Source organism: Rattus rattus, chromosome 8, assembly GCF_011064425.1.
Source record: "Rattus rattus isolate New Zealand chromosome 8, Rrattus_CSIRO_v1, whole genome shotgun sequence".
In the NCBI taxonomy this organism is placed as follows: Eukaryota; Metazoa; Chordata; class Mammalia; order Rodentia; family Muridae; genus Rattus; species Rattus rattus.
This window is the reverse complement of record NC_046161.1, coordinates 2,914,686-2,930,579: the sequence shown is the minus strand read 5'-3', so window position 1 is coordinate 2,930,579 and position 15,894 is coordinate 2,914,686. Positions and strand designations below refer to the sequence as shown.

The 15,894-nt window shown below is 39.7% G+C and overlaps 1 protein-coding gene across 1 annotated transcript in view; it reads right to left on the bottom strand.

Moving 5' to 3' along the window:
- Nucleotides 1-15,894, bottom strand: part of Pdgfd (platelet derived growth factor D) — a 209,508-nt gene that overhangs the window by 115,846 nt on the left and 77,768 nt on the right.

The window sequence follows — 15,894 nt, the reverse complement described above, 5'->3', positions numbered from 1 at the left end:
GGTCTTGTATTATGCACCCAACCTCGTGTGAATATGGGGTATATGTGAGTGTGTGTGTGTGTGTGTGTGTGTGTGTGTGTGTGTGTGTGTATGTGTATGTGCGCGTGCGCGCACCCCCTAACAGTCATAGAGCAAAAGTTGAGAAATTTGGATATCTTTCTTAATCTCTTTCCACCTTAGTTTTTGAGACAAATTCTCACAGAACCTGGAACCTTTCCAGTATTGCTATTGTATAGTTATCTACCTGATTAATCCCTCTGTTTTATATGAGTGCTAGAGATAAAACCTAGGTCCTTGTGCACCTGCAACAGGCATTTTACTATCTGAGCCAGATCTTCAGCATCCCCTGTCACCCCTCTACATACCTTTTAGAACAGGGTCTCATGATTTTCAACCTGGCTTCAGATATGGCTGAAGAGGTCCTTGTGTTTCTAATTCTGCTGCTTTCATGTAGTGGTGGGTATACAAACAGGGCCATGACACCAAGTGTGGTGATGTTGGACAGAAAATGTAGGCCTTCGTACATGGCAGACAAGCCTTCCACCCACTAAGGTTTATCCTAACTGTAATGGCTTTCATGCTCACAGATCTGTCTGTTTTCATACTTGTTCTCTTTAGGATGTGTGTGAGTAGTCTGCACAGTCTTCTTCCTCCTTGAGCTGAGCTGACTGCTACTCACAAATGCCTGCTTAGGGCAACATGCTCACCAAGTTTATACTACTTTACATTTTCTCTATCCCAAGATTCCCCTAAGGTCCAGCTTATAACATCTACCTCCACCCTTTTTGATATTCTCAAAGCTTATTTTTCTCCTTATTTTTAAAGAAAACACAATTGTAAGACAAACAATGAGCTGGACTACTTTTTAATCTTAATTCTGGATGTTCTTGGACTGTGTGGTGATGGCCTTGGAAGGTGAGTGAGCGCCATAGATAGGCCAGGACTCGGATGCCTATTTTAAAATTTTAGTTAGGCCATCTTGAAAGTACATGCTTAGGCCTTTCAGCTGTTATCTGAGAAAGCTGACTTTCAGACTGATTAATGCTGGGAAGTAGAATCCCTTAGACTTAATTCTAGCCTAAAACACCTGAGAATAACACTTCAACTTCCAGAGGCTGTCAGAAACAGGGGAAGTATGATTAAGAAGGATATTAGAGGGTCGTGGAAATATTTCTGTGGCCAGACTCTCTTTGCTCTTCCAGATGACGGAGCTCAGTTCCCCCAGCCTATGGAGGGGTCCCAACTAACTGCAACTCCAGCTCCAGGAGATCCAGTGCTCTCTTCTTCACTCTGCACACACATTCACATACACATATGATCACACAGAGACACATGTTGATACACATCACTTTTTAAATTAAAAATATTGATATTATATAAACCCATTCAAAGGCAAGAAGTGATGCTCTGAGCAGACCTCACTGTCACTTATCTGCTTATCCTGATTGCGTCATAGGCAGGGCTGCTTTACAGCCAGGACCAAAGATCTATAGTTCCTAAAAGTTATAAGAAAAAAATAATCTTCCCTTATAATAACATTTCACTTTCTTTGACTTGACTCTTGGTGATAGTGCTATTCTTTCTAAACACAAGCTTACCTCCAGTGTTCTCATGCCCACTTTTCTAATATTACCTATATCTATGTCAAATGTTACACAGCAGAACTACTAAAAGAACAGACATCTTTTTGTTCTTTGTTCCTAATAAGTACTCAAGACAAACTGCAATTACAAATAGAAGACAATTAGGTCCAAAGAAATGGCTCAGTGTGTAAAGGCGCTTGCCGCCAAGTCTGTTTCCTGAATTATATCCTTGGGAGCTACATGGTAGAAGACACTTCCTTTCTACAGCTTGTGATCTGAAATCCTCACCAGAGTTTTGGTATGAACCATCCCACCAGGAGGTTATTTCTAAATGTTTAAAAATAAATGTAAAGGACAAATAAATAATAAATAAGATGAAATTTATAAATAAGCAATACACCTATGAGAAACGTGGAATCCCTCAGTGAATAAAAAAATTGAATTTCCATATCATTTCTAGACTCAATCTTAAGGTCACTTTTGTCAAACATAGTACATTTACAGTGTCACATGGGATCAATTCTAATATCAAATGACTTATTTGGTCTTTAAAAGTTATTCCAAACATCACAGAATCTTTCAGGTAACCCACTCTGTCTTCTCAAGATTGCATCCTTCCAGGACAGCTATTGATCCAATATATTTGTTTCATAGTTTTTAATAAATTGATCCTCATGTTCCTTCTGCCAAAAATACATTTAAGCTTTTCTGGCATGAGGCTACCTTTCTTATATATGAAATCATTCATTTCCTAATTAGTAATCTTTATCAATTTTAACTCATTTTTGAAGTGTTCTTCATAAGGCAAGTTTGTATGCTTCTAAAAATTTTCATACTTCTCGGAATATGCTCCAAGTTTTAAAAATACAATTTAAGTGAATGGATAAATTAAAACGGATTTGTTGAATTCATAGAAATGATGTAAGAGAAAGAAAAGGTCCATACAGTTAATTAATTAGCTGATAATTTTATTGATTAATTTTTTTTAAATGTTGTCTTAGAAATCCGAAGTATTTGAAAACTTGGTCCTGGGATTTAACATCTTTATATAATCCTGCATAACATATGAAAGTGCCCTGATTAATTAAACTTAAATGCACACATTTAGGGAAAAAATGCAATATCCTTTGTTTGTTTACTTAGAATGGGTACTATACAATGTATTTTCAATAATATTCTGACCATTATTCCTCAGGCTAAAATACAAAAATAACTAACAGGAACCTTACCATGTGAATAGAGAATTTCACAAAGCATTCAAATATACAAAGACCAGCATTTAAAATTTTCATTTTCTATGGTTCATTTACACAATGTAATATATTATTCAGCTATTGAAATCGAGAACATCATGAATTTTACAGACAAATGGAATAAACTAGGACATATCATCCTGACTGAGGTAACCCAAATCCAAAGGACATGCATGATAGGTACTCACTAATAAGTGGTTATTAACCAAAGAGTACATAATACTTAGGATACAACCCAGAATGTAAGAAGTATAACAAGCAGAAAGGCCCAAGTAAGGAGGCTTCAATATCACTTAGAAGGGGGAAAGAAATAATCAGAGGAGGAAGAGGGGAGAGGGAGGGATCTGGGTGGAGAGGAGGGGAACAGGATTAGGCATGGGGGAGTGGACACTGAGGAACCCAGTGGACCAGGAGAATGAATGGGAATATGCAGCCCCAGGGGAGTTGGAGATGGCAGGTCCCTCTAGAAATTTCCAGAGACCCAGGAGGTATGAGACTCTCCAGAGTCATGGAGGGTGGCCTCAGCCAAAATACCCAACATTGTGGAGGGGGAACTCTAGGAGCCCACCTCCTGTAGATAGACAGGGCCTAAAGTGGAGGAACTGGGTTACTAATCCACAGTTAAAATTTCTGACCCAGAATTGTTCCTGTCTAAAAGAACTGCAGAGACAAAAATGGAAAAGAGATTGAAAGAAAAGCAGTCCAATGACCGGCCCACCTTCAGACCAACTTCAGACCCATCTCATGGCGGGCAGGGAGAGGCACCAAGGCTTGACACTATTATGATGTACTTACAGATGGGAGACTGACATGGCTGTCCTCAGAGAGGTCCAGCCAGCAGCTGACGAGAGAGGAAATTACTTACACTAAACCACTGAACTGAAGTCAGGGACCCCTATGGTTGAATTAGAGGAAGAATTGAAGAAGCTAAAAGGGAGAGCGACCCCACAGAAAGACCTGCAGTCTCAACTAACCCAAACCTCAGAGCCCCCAGAGACTGAGCCACCAACCAGGCAGCATACACGGGCTGGTCCAAGGGTACCCCCTTCCCCCACCAAACATTTATAGCAGAAGACTGCCTGACCTGACCTCAGTGGGAGAAGATGCACCTAATCCTCTAGAGACCTGAGGCCCCAGGGAAGGGGGAGTCCTGGTAGTGGGGTACACTCTCTTGGAGACAAGGGGAAGAAGAATGGGATGAGGAACTGTGGGAGGAGAACCAGGAGTGGGTAATGTCTGGAATGTAAATAAATAAAATAATTTAAAAATAATTCATTTTCCCAGCAACCTCAAGCTTACATTTTAACTTTCATATACTCATATACCCACATGTCTCTATTCATTTTTGAACTGAAATTAGAAAAAAATCCTTCCTAGAAAGAGTTCAAAATGTTTTATTCTTTGCTAATCTACTACTAATAAAAATACATATTTTATTTTTAACACATTTAATATATGAACATGGACAATGCATTCTGCACCACAAATTACAGAACCCTGACCGACCACACTGTGTTGCCCAGTCAAGTCTTTCTTATTTCAAATGCTGAATTATTTAGTAACATATTTAAAACCTGGGAACAAAAGAAGCTAAAAGGGAGAGCGACCCCACAGAAAGACCTGCAGTCTCAACTAACCCAAACCTCAGAGCCCCCAGAGACTGAGCCACCAACCAGGCAGCATACCCGGGCTGGTCCAAGGGTACCCCCTTCCCCCATCAAACATTTATAGCAGAAGACTGCCTGAGCAAAGTACTAATGAGATTTCCTTTTATTTATTTATTTTATTTATTTATTTAATTCAATAGAATTTCATTTTATTTTATTAAATGTTTCCTTAGGCAAAAGAACATTGCATTTGTTTTGAGTGCAATAATCTGTAAAGAATTCTCTAGTAGTAGGGCATGGTAGTACATGCCTTTAATTCCAGCGCTTAGGAGGCAGAGGCAAGTGGATCTCTGTGAGTTCAGGACCAGCCTGGTCTACGTATGGAACATCAGGATAGTCAGGACTATATAAAAGGCCCCTATTTAAAAAACAAACAAATGAGAATGCTTCACTCCTTCTTTAAAAGGGGAACAAGAATACCCTTGGGAGGGAACAGGGAGGCAAAGTTTAGAACAGAGGCAGAAGGAACACCCATTCAGAGCCTGCCCCACATGTGGCCCATACTTATACAGCCACCAAACTAGATAAGATGGATGAAGCAAAGAAGTGCAGGCTGACAGGAACCAGATGTAGATCTCTCCTGAGAGACACAGCCAGAATACAGCAAATACATAGGCTAATGCCAGCAGCAAACCACTGAACTGAGAACGGGACCCCCGTTGAAGGAATCTTAGAAAGGACTGGAAGAGCTTGAAGGGGCTTGAGATCCCATATGAACAACAATGTCAACCAACCAGAGCTTCCAGTGACTAAGCCACCATCCAAAGACTGTACATGGACTGACCCTGGACTCCAACTGCATACATAGCAATGAATAGCCTAGTGAGAGCACCAGTGGAAGGGGAAGCCCTTGGTCCTGCCAAGACTGAACCCCCAGTGAACGGGATTGTTGGGGGGAGAGCGGTAATGTGGGGAGGATGGGGAGGGGAACACGCATACAGAAGGGGAGGGGGAGGGGTTAGGGGGATGTTGGCCTGGAAACCGGGAAGGGGAATAACAATCGAAATGTAAATAAGAAACACTCAAGTTAATAAAGATGGAAAAAATTTTAAAAAATTAAAAAATGAAAACAAACAACAGCAACAAAACTAAACAATTCTTCAGTAAATGATTAGTAAAATGGGATTATCTCCAGGAGATTAGTTAGAAACTACCACTGTTACCAATAGCAACAGTAACAAAAGGTCAGCAATTAGAATGAGCTCAATAATCATCCTTCCCTTAACTCTTGGTAACATACAGCTGATAGGAGAGGGGTACCCATTTCTCTTAAGAACATGACCACTGACAGTCCAGTCAATGGCCTATGTAAACGCCCCGTTAAGGCATAAACTAAGGCCTTTTAGTTTATGCCCATTTAAGTACTCATATTTTGGAAATGAAAGAGATAAGCATGTGTTTTAAGACTACATTTAACCCTACTATGTTTAAAATTATGATTAAAGTAGAAGATTGAAGAGAGTAAACAGAGAACACAATATTAGCCTTGTTCTTAAAATAATCTGCTCATAGAGTTTTTCTAGTTTGTAGGGTGCCATGAACCCAAAGATAAACATGAATGGATGTCTCTATGTGTAGACTCATGACCACAGGGACTAAATGTTGCCTTTGTTAATAGAACATCATATTTATTTTTAATCAAATTATAAGAGAAACACTTGCTGATACCAATAGTCTATGAAGAACTCCTGAGTAAATAATCAGTGAGCTGGGAATCACAACCAGCAATAATATCCCTCTTTATTTTCTCTCTGCCACTCTTTCTCTCTTAGTGGGCATTATACATATATGCATATGGGGATGTATTAGCCAATGATAACACAGAGAAACTACAGAAAGACATAATGTGGAGTTACAGTTTGAAGTTAGGTTGGTGGCCATCAAGCCACAGAGTTCCTCTTGCCTCAGTTCCCAACAGAACTGGTATCACAAGCATATATAGAATACTTTTCTTCACACACACACACACACACACACACACACACACACACACACATACACACACACATATACACTCACACACACACAGTAGAACTGTCTTGTTCACTAAGGTGCTGTGAATTTGAAATCAAATCCACATGCTTGCACAGCAAACGTCTCCTGCTGAAACATCTCCTCCCTAGGCCTAATTATTCTTCCAGGATGACAACTTCTTGGACAACTAAGAAAGGGGAGTGATGTTACAAAGGATGAGATGAAGAAGAAACAAAACAAAATCAATTCAAAACTCTCCTAGAAATCTGGGTTGATTTGGTTTAAATCAAACTTACCTTTGAATCCTGACATTTTTTCAACACCTATGTTCATCTGTCAGTCTCAACAGTTTAAACAATCTATCTAGAAGGAGAACGATACTTGCAATCTTGCTGTGCCTTTCTTTCCTTCTTCACAGGTCCCAAGTAATGAGATGGGCACTCATAGGCACACTCATGGGACACTCACACTTAGAGTGTGCACACACTGAGTCAGTCTCTCTCTCTCTCTCTCTCTCTCTCTCTCTCTCTCTCTCCTCTCTTCTCTCTGTCTCTCTCTGTCTCTCTCTGTCTCTCTGTCTCTCTCTGTCTCTGTCTCTCTCTCTCTCTCTCTCTCTCTCTCTCTCTCTCTCTCTCTCTCTCTCTCTCTCTCTCTCTCTCTCTCTCTCTCTCTCTCTCTCTCTCTCTCTCTCTCTCTCTCTCTCTCTCTCTCTCTCTCTCTCTCTCTCTCTCTCTGTCTCTCTCTCTCTCTCTCTCTCTGTCTCTCTGTCTCTCTCTGTCTCTCTCTGTCTCTCTCTCTGTCTCTCTCTCTCTCTCTCTCTCTCTCATCTTCTTTTTTCCTCCCTTCCTCCGTCCTTGCTACCTTGGAGCTTGCCATCTAGTTTTCTACTTTTAAAAGACATGTAATTCAAGTTTTTTCCAAAACATTACTTTTACTTTGTGTGTATGCGTGTATGCAGGTGTCCACAGAAGCCAGATCATGGCATCAGACCATTTAGTTCTGAAGTTCCAGTATTTGCAAGTGTCCTGAGTGAGTGATCTGAGCTCCGAATCTCTGATAGAGTAGTCATTGGTAACCTCTTAGCCATCTCTCTAGCCCATAGTTTCTAATCAGTAGTGCTTGAATACAGCATTATCAACATTTTCAGATGTCTTTCTTCTGTGTTTAATTAAGTCTATGAGTATGCTTTAGGTGTGGGCAGAGTATGTATTTTTCAACAGCTAATTGATACATTACTATTGTATTCAAATAAAAGTGTAGCAGTTAGTAGCATAAATATACTCCATGGATGTAATTACTGATCCATCAGATTCTTGCCCTATAATTTGATGACTAGTCTGAAATTCAGCCATATCTTTATAGCAAGAACCACTTAAAACAGAGCAAATAATTAAGACTATATTAATTTACATGTTTTCCTCTTCAGGCTCCTGTTGTATCTGGCAATACAATAACTTTCTAAGTAAAAAAAGTCAATGTTTCCCATTTGCAGATGTAAATTTTGCTCTTGTTTTATGCCACGAAGTGAGATAAAAAAAAGTAAGACCCTGACTTAGCACCTACAAAATATAATAGCCCAAGGAGAGGATTAGAAAACACAAAGTATCTGTCATATTAAACACATATAGAAGCCAATGCTGATTCATGAACATGGAATCAAATGAAACAGAACCCTGTCACTGAGTCATTTTGCATTGCACTGCAGGATCTGCCCCCACAGAACTGCAATGACCCTTTGCTCTATGCCAGGCAGAACCTTAGTACTTGAATGTCCTCCATCAAGTGGCTGAATTTCAGTGCTGAAATGGTGCCCTGAACTCTAGCCAGACACACTGGAAAATCGCCACTGCACTAGAACTTGACTTGTTTCTATGGGCAATAATTTGACCAAATTGCTCATAAGTAAGATTATAACCAATATATTCTGAGTTAGCTGCATTGCTAATATTTGCATAGATAATTAAATTCAAGCAATTCACTATGTATATCCTTTAAGAATTTCTATTGTTATAGAGCCGTGAAGTACTTCTTTTGAGGTTGATAATAGTGGCCAATTAATGAATATATTCTCACACTTTCTTGTTTCAGCTTCTTTTCTCAGACTTGGGGAATGAAGAATAGTTAGAAGTAGCATTAGAAGCAAACTTTAATTTTAGGCTTGTAGTCATGCCGGAGTCTCCAATGAGAAAGAAACTGTAACAGGTTTGAGTAAGTAAGGTTCTGTGCTATCAATGTATACCCTAATGTTACAAGTAAAATATGCTAACTCATTCTGATGGAAGAAACAATGTTATCAAAATCAATCTATCAAATATTTCAAGTATGGAGAAAGTTAATCATTTAGAAGTTCTATGAAAACATCATTATTAAAAATATAAAATAATGGGCTGGAGAGATGGCTCAGTGGTTAAGAGCACCCGACTGCTCTTCCAGAGGTCCTGAGTTCAATTCCCAGCAACCACATGGTGGCTCACAACCATCTGTAAAGAGATCTGATGCCCTCTTCTGGTGTATCTGAAGACAGCTACAGTGTACTTATATATAATAAATGAATAAATCTTTAAAAATATATATATAATAATTTATTATAAGCACTCTAAAATAGTTTCGATTAAACTCATATTACAGTTGACTTTTCAAAAATCACTGAAAACTTGACATATTTATACAACTAGGAATTAGAATGAGTAGAAAAATCAGGACATGAGAAACTGCAACCGGATACAGTATTTAAGTGAGTCGCAAGCTTGGATCAACCTAGATCCAAACAACATCAATAAAATTACATCATTTTCCCCTTCCAATTATAGGGATGGAATTGGTCTCAAATATGGCAGATTTGGAGTTTGAAGAAAATATTTTTTTCAAAGAGCAGAAATTTCTGAAGTAGCATGAATAGTGATGGAATCTTCATACTTAAGTAAAATTGCCATGAAGATGTGGAGGGCTTAGATGGAAAGAACAGGTTGGTATGATATAGAAGAAAACAAAGAGATGCATAGGATATGAACAGAGAGCTGACCCTGACAGTGGCTGGCATGCAGACTTGCAGACTGGCTGCATGACTGGTTGAGGCAGTTAAAAAGCAGGCCCATAGTTCTATGGTCTGCTATGCACATTGCTGTTTGGCAAAGGGAAGTTGTTGTGACCAGACTAGCATGTTGCCATGGTTTCAGAGGGAAAGCAGGTCAGTTTGTGACACTCAGTGTGCAAAGCAATGTGGTTAAAGTGTAAGGGCAGAGTAACACTTTCCCTTGTGATCTGAGGCACAGAAAGACAGCTTTGGCATTGATGGCATTAATGAAACACCATAAACTTACTGAAGAAAATGTATTTGTTACCTACTTTGAAATTCACTTTGAATAACTTTGTCCCTAGTGTAGCTCATCTAGAATTTCAAATTAGATGACATGAAATCATTTTTACAAAATTTGAGAGAGCTGGTGGTATAAGCTTCTATCAGAAATAAGCATATAAAGTTCAAGCAACAGATGGGCAGTTAGGGTGAAAGAGAGATGAAATAGTTTCTTCTCACACACTGCCAAATGCCATAGCTTGGGCTTCAGAAGAGAAATCGACAATAAATGATCCAATTGATATCCCATAGCCATAGAATTTATGTCCCCATATGGCAAGGCTGGTGCTGTCAAAGTCTCGCCATACGACAATTACCATGCACTGCTGTGGAAATGTTTTCATATTTACAAGTAATAAAGACATGGCTCATTTTCATAGCAAGTATCCAATTGTATTTATGAAAAACACAAATATTTTTCCTACCATCTATCTGCTTTTGCTGATTCGCTTTAAGTGACTTTTTAAATAATAAAAAAGTTTGGCAAGAGGGGGAAAGGGGGATAACATTTGAAATGTAAGTACATAAAATATCCAAAAAAATAAAAGAAAAAAGTTCCACAGTAAAGAACAGTGATAATGTCCTTTGTAAGTTTCCTCCCATGGGAACTTCCAGGCATATTTCAGGTATAACACAGGGCTACCAGGGCACACGGGCAAGTTTAAACTTCTACTGCAATGTAGCTTTTGATAGACATCTGACCACCATCTAGAGGGACAAACTGATGTCTGGGAGCATGTTCTGAGAATTCATTGAGTTACCTATGATAGTGACACTGGGGAGTGGGACAACATGGCACATCAGACTAACTGCAGGGTATTCTTTCAAGGTTGGCCAAATGCACACAGTACATATCGAAAGATCTGCCAGGGCTCCAACAGGCAGGTGAGGTCACCATCGCTACTTGGGTGTCAAAAACGTAAACTTGACATACATTTGGACCACCTGTGAGGATTTCTCTTACATAGCTGCTTATCATTCTGGTGCTCCGAAGCTCTGTGTCCTCAGTTGAATATAATCATTTGGAGGATCATTTCCTGATGCAGAAGAATTTAAATAGGAATTCAATTCCAAATTAAGAACATTTAAATTTCCCAAGAATATTTAAAAGATTCTAGAAGCAAACAGGTAAAGCTGAGTATTATAACCACAACGCTAAGCCTGCCTTTCCTTCAGCTTTCCAGTTGTCTTTTTCCAGGAATGTCTAGTCAGTGCTCTGAACTCATTGCTGGGCAATTCCCCTAGATCCCTGCATTCATTCTGTGGCCAATTATTCTTTTTAGGGCGCCCACCTGTGGGAGGGTCTGAGCACAGTCTTAACTGACTGGAAGGCTCTGGGAAGGGTCCTGAATGAGGAGAGGCAAGAACTTCACTTCAGTTATTCTAAGTCACCTCTCATTACAGATATACTGTTTTCAAACCTCAGAACTATTTTCAGGTTATGTATGCAGCATGAGAGTAGTTTAAGATATTTATCTTCACCACTCACTTCATGACCTCACAACTAGATATTGATGGCAACACTATACATGATAGTGCTCACAAAAGCTCACGTAGTCTTCCCTTGAAGATTATTTTCAAAACAAACGCTTCAAATAAAGATAAAACAGAGGTTAGCAATGACATCTGGCATTTACTTAGCACTTACCAGGTGAATCGTGTCTTCAAACATGATAGTTTTTTTTTTTAAAGTTAATTTTTAAATCAACTTTTTAAAGGTAATTTTTAAGTTAAAATTTAAGATAGTTTTTAACTTAGCTTTTAAATGATCTAAAGCAACATAAATAACAAGTAACAGCCTCCTTTTAAAGATTAGGGCATTGAAGAATGGATCAATAGAGTGGGCAGTCCATGGTCACAGGTCACAGAACTAAGTGGCCATATTCAAGAACCAAGAACCCAGAGCCTGTCGTTCCTTCTATTGTGTTACCTCTTAGTGAGAGTACTTAAATTCAGAAGAACACAGAACCTGTAGAGCTATGTGCACTAGATAAAAGTCAGGACTGCAGTGAAAGAGAAGACAGTAGAAGAGAGGGGATGCTATTTCAGGCAAGAGTCAGAGATCAGCTCCCTGAGGAGGAGATAGCTGAGGAAATCCTAGGCAATGAGAGTATGGAATGCAGAAAAAGTAGGGCCAAGAACATTCCAGGAGGAAACAACAAAGGGGCTGGAAAAGGAACAACCAAGGAGCCTCAAGGGGAACAGGGGGTGGTTAGAGGGAACAGTCTAGAAGGAATTGGATGGATTAAATAAGATTTGCAGTTATAAAAAACAGCGGTCTTTACTTCATTCTAACTGTTCTGTGAAGATACTTGAGTTTTAAGAGGATAAGGTTTACCCTCTATCTGTTCTTTAAAAAAGTTTTGCTAGCTGCTTTGTCAAAAATGGGAAATGTGTGGATTGGGCTGTGAGAGGGCCAGAATCTCTGTGTGGTGCAAAAGATGAAGTAGAGGTAAGGGAGAGTAACTGATGAGGTAAAAGGGAAAAAGACACCACATGAGGGTTTATCCCAAAGGAGCGTGCACACATCGTGTGCATTTCCCGTTTCAGACTCAGCTGTGAGGCCAGGATAGAGATGAGCACATGTGAGAAAGGGGAGCTATTGGTAACTCTGAGAGTGGCTAAGCAGGGATGGTGGGTACAGAAGCCCCTGCTGTGAAGGGGGCTGAGAAACTGGTGACATTACAGGAAGAGGGAGAGCACCACCAACTTTCAGGAAGTGAGGCCTATGGAGGCAGAAAGGCTTCAACAGAGCACGGGCTTTGAGAATGTATTTTTGGCTAGGATGGTAGTCCAGTGTGGCTCCATCTTAATGGCAATAATCAAGTGGGAGAAAGAAACTTAAAGAGGAAAGGAGCATTCATGCAGGAGAGTCCTTGCTTATAAGGGAGGAGCTCAGCTTGAGTGTGACTCTGGGTGCAAAGGGAGGCCAGTTGGTTCCCTCCCCCAGTTCCTCACCAAGGAAGCATGGAGTGGCTTCCAAGAAAGAAGGGAGGACTGAATGACTGAGCATGAGAAAGCATGAAGCATCCTTCAGATCATAAGGCAGGAAGCCTAGTAACTGGGTTTCAGACCAATTCTGGGAAGTCATTTGTGATTCTACCTAAAGATTCAAAGAGAGCTACCTATGCTGATGACACATTAGGTTGGTTCTCACATGTGTTTTTATTCAGTGCAGCAAATCTCTGTATAGTCCAGTTTGCTTAAACAAAATGAGATGGACACAGATTGACAACGTAAGAGACAGAGGACGACAGTTTTCAGCTGTCTCAGGACACTGGTTCTGTTGATTAGGGGTGTTCAACACTCTTTAGTGTACAGGAGAATCTGCAGCATAAGTAATTATGCCTTCTAAATCTCCAGCAGTAACCACTTCTGTTGAGAAGGACAGAAGCAAATTGTTAGGACAAATGTCTCCCATGTCTACTGAGTGTATCCTGAGGGTCTGTGTCAGAGAAGACCAATTTATGGTGGTGAATAAATCTAGCATTCAGTCTCAACTGCCCACTTTCTCTTAGTACATTTTACTCTGGAAATAGGTTGCTACCCAGATAAAGTGAACAGAAGTTGACTTTGCCCCTGCTGTTTCTTCTTAGAAGGTACTAATGAGCAGTGAAATTCTCTGTAGATGACAGCCAAGAAAGGAAAGAGCAAGCACAGGGTGATCCACAAGTGAAAAATGCAGCCCTGAATTATCACTGAAATTATCGTCATTAGTAATCACAATGGTTAGACCTAGGTGTTGCTGGAAATCACACCAGCAGTAGCAGAGAAAGGTTGGATCTCTGAAGTCATTACTATGGCAGAGAACATCCCACTACTATAAAATGAGGAAATATCAATCTTAACCATATGGGCCACAAGACAGCCAGCATGAACTGTGAATGAGTTGACAGGGACAGGGCAGTTATTAAAGGCGATGTTATTAAAGTTCTATTCAAATGCTCAGTAGGGTGCAGCACACGTGGCTGTTAGTGACTTTTCTAGTTGACACTTTCATTAAGGATGTATAAAATGGAGACTGACCAGCAAATAGATTTTCAAAGATAATTCTACCCTGGGAATTCCTCCAAGTGAGAGCTTCTAACATCACAGTAATTCTTTATGTTGAAATGAATAGACAGGTCCCTGAGAGAGTTCTAGATCCAGGGACTGGATAGTGACATAAGAAACAGATGAACAGAACTCTAGGTGAAAATCTTTAGCAATAGGAGGGTGATTCCTGGGGGGGAAAAACAAAACAAACAAAAACAAAAATAAAAAGTCTATTCATTGCAAGTAGTTTTCTAAATATTTAATTTTAATTATGTGAATATGTATGTGTTGGAAGGAGGGGGTTCCACACATAACAGAAGGTGCTGGCAAAGGCCAGAAGAGGTCATCAGATTTGGAGCTGGAGTCACAAGTATTTATAAGCTGCCCTGCATGGGTGCTAGGGACTATACAAGAGCAGTATGAGCTGTTAAATGCTAAGACATCCTTCCAGCAGCTTAGTTTTATTATTGACATTTGCTATTCGCAAAACACACACTAGATATTACAGCTACCACTGTGTCACTGTTTCAGATATAGTGACAAATACAGATTAAATATAAAAACAGCCATATGCTTTTTTAATCTTTAAAAGTTCCTTTCAAATATTTCTGATATATTTTTAATTTATACTAAAATTATGCATCCTAAACTAATCAACCAATGGTACCAAGAACAGGTGTTGATAGCTCTGACAGAAGATGAAGAAAGACAAGAAGAGACATACATCTACATGCATGCTCACCATCTCACGTTATGACATGTTCAGCATATACCAGCAAGGAGGTCATTGTGTGTCCCTCAATCTTACATCTTCAGAAGAATGAGCCAAATACACTCAACCAATTTTCTTCAGAAGTCTTAATCTATGGCATTACTTTGCTAGCAACAGGTACATGCCGTATACAGATTACAGACACGAGGCTTATCAATTTTTTCCAAATAGCTTAATAGGAATAAATTGAACTCGCAACTTAGGAACCAAATCAACTGCACATATATGAAAGCACAGAGCAAAAAAAAAAAAAAAAAAACCCACATATTCATCAGAGCAGAATGTATAAACACATGCATCACATGCATAATCTAGTGAGATCCAATCAGATATAACTCGGAGTCACAAAACAGCACATGCTCACTGTAAAATTTGATGAATCTATAAAGAGGATGAAAAATTCCCCAAGCTCCTGAGGCCTCCCAACTTCAGAACAGTCTTGATTATGATGCCACATAATGAATATGAAAGAGATGTCTGATTTAGCAAAATAGGGACCTTTTGAAGGTACATGTTTCAGGAATTATAGAAAAGGAAAAAGAGGAGGTATAACATTTTATTTTAAAAGATAAACTTGCTGAATGTTCACAGCAGGCAAGATTCCAACAATATGATGGTCCATTCCCAGGAGCTGCAGAGGCAAACATTGGCAGAAACCAGTACCTTCTTCCTTCATAAGTGGTTTGGACTGTGGGACATTGTGTGTGCAGAGGTGGCAAGTTTGATTCTGCTGGGAAAATGAGAATGCACCATCACATGGTGTCCCTCCTTGCTGGGCTGCCAATGCTCTCATCTACATTGTACTACTGACCTTACCGGCCACCGGAAACTCCTTTCTGCATCCTGCCCATTGCTGCTCAGTGAGGAAACGATTTGATTCTCACCAATTGACTTGTAACCATGTATAAGGAAGAAAGAAATGACGACAAATAAAGTGGTGACTAAGTTAACATGCAATTAAAAGTATATTAGAAATGGGTGGGCATGTAGGCACATTCAGTGGGATTAGAAATAAAATCGTCACGAAATATTGTCATGTCCAGCATGGTTGGCAGAGGCTTCTGAACACAGGCAGTAGAAAGAGATAGTGAGAGGAAAGCAGTGGAATAAATAGGTGAAGAGAAAGGAATGCCAGCAGGCAGAGGATGCTTTCAAACTAGGTTTTTTCTAGGTTCTGCCCCACAGTTACCTGGCAACAGCCAGGTGTTCCTGGTTCACTACAAAACGGACCCCCCCACACACCCTCTCCACTTGC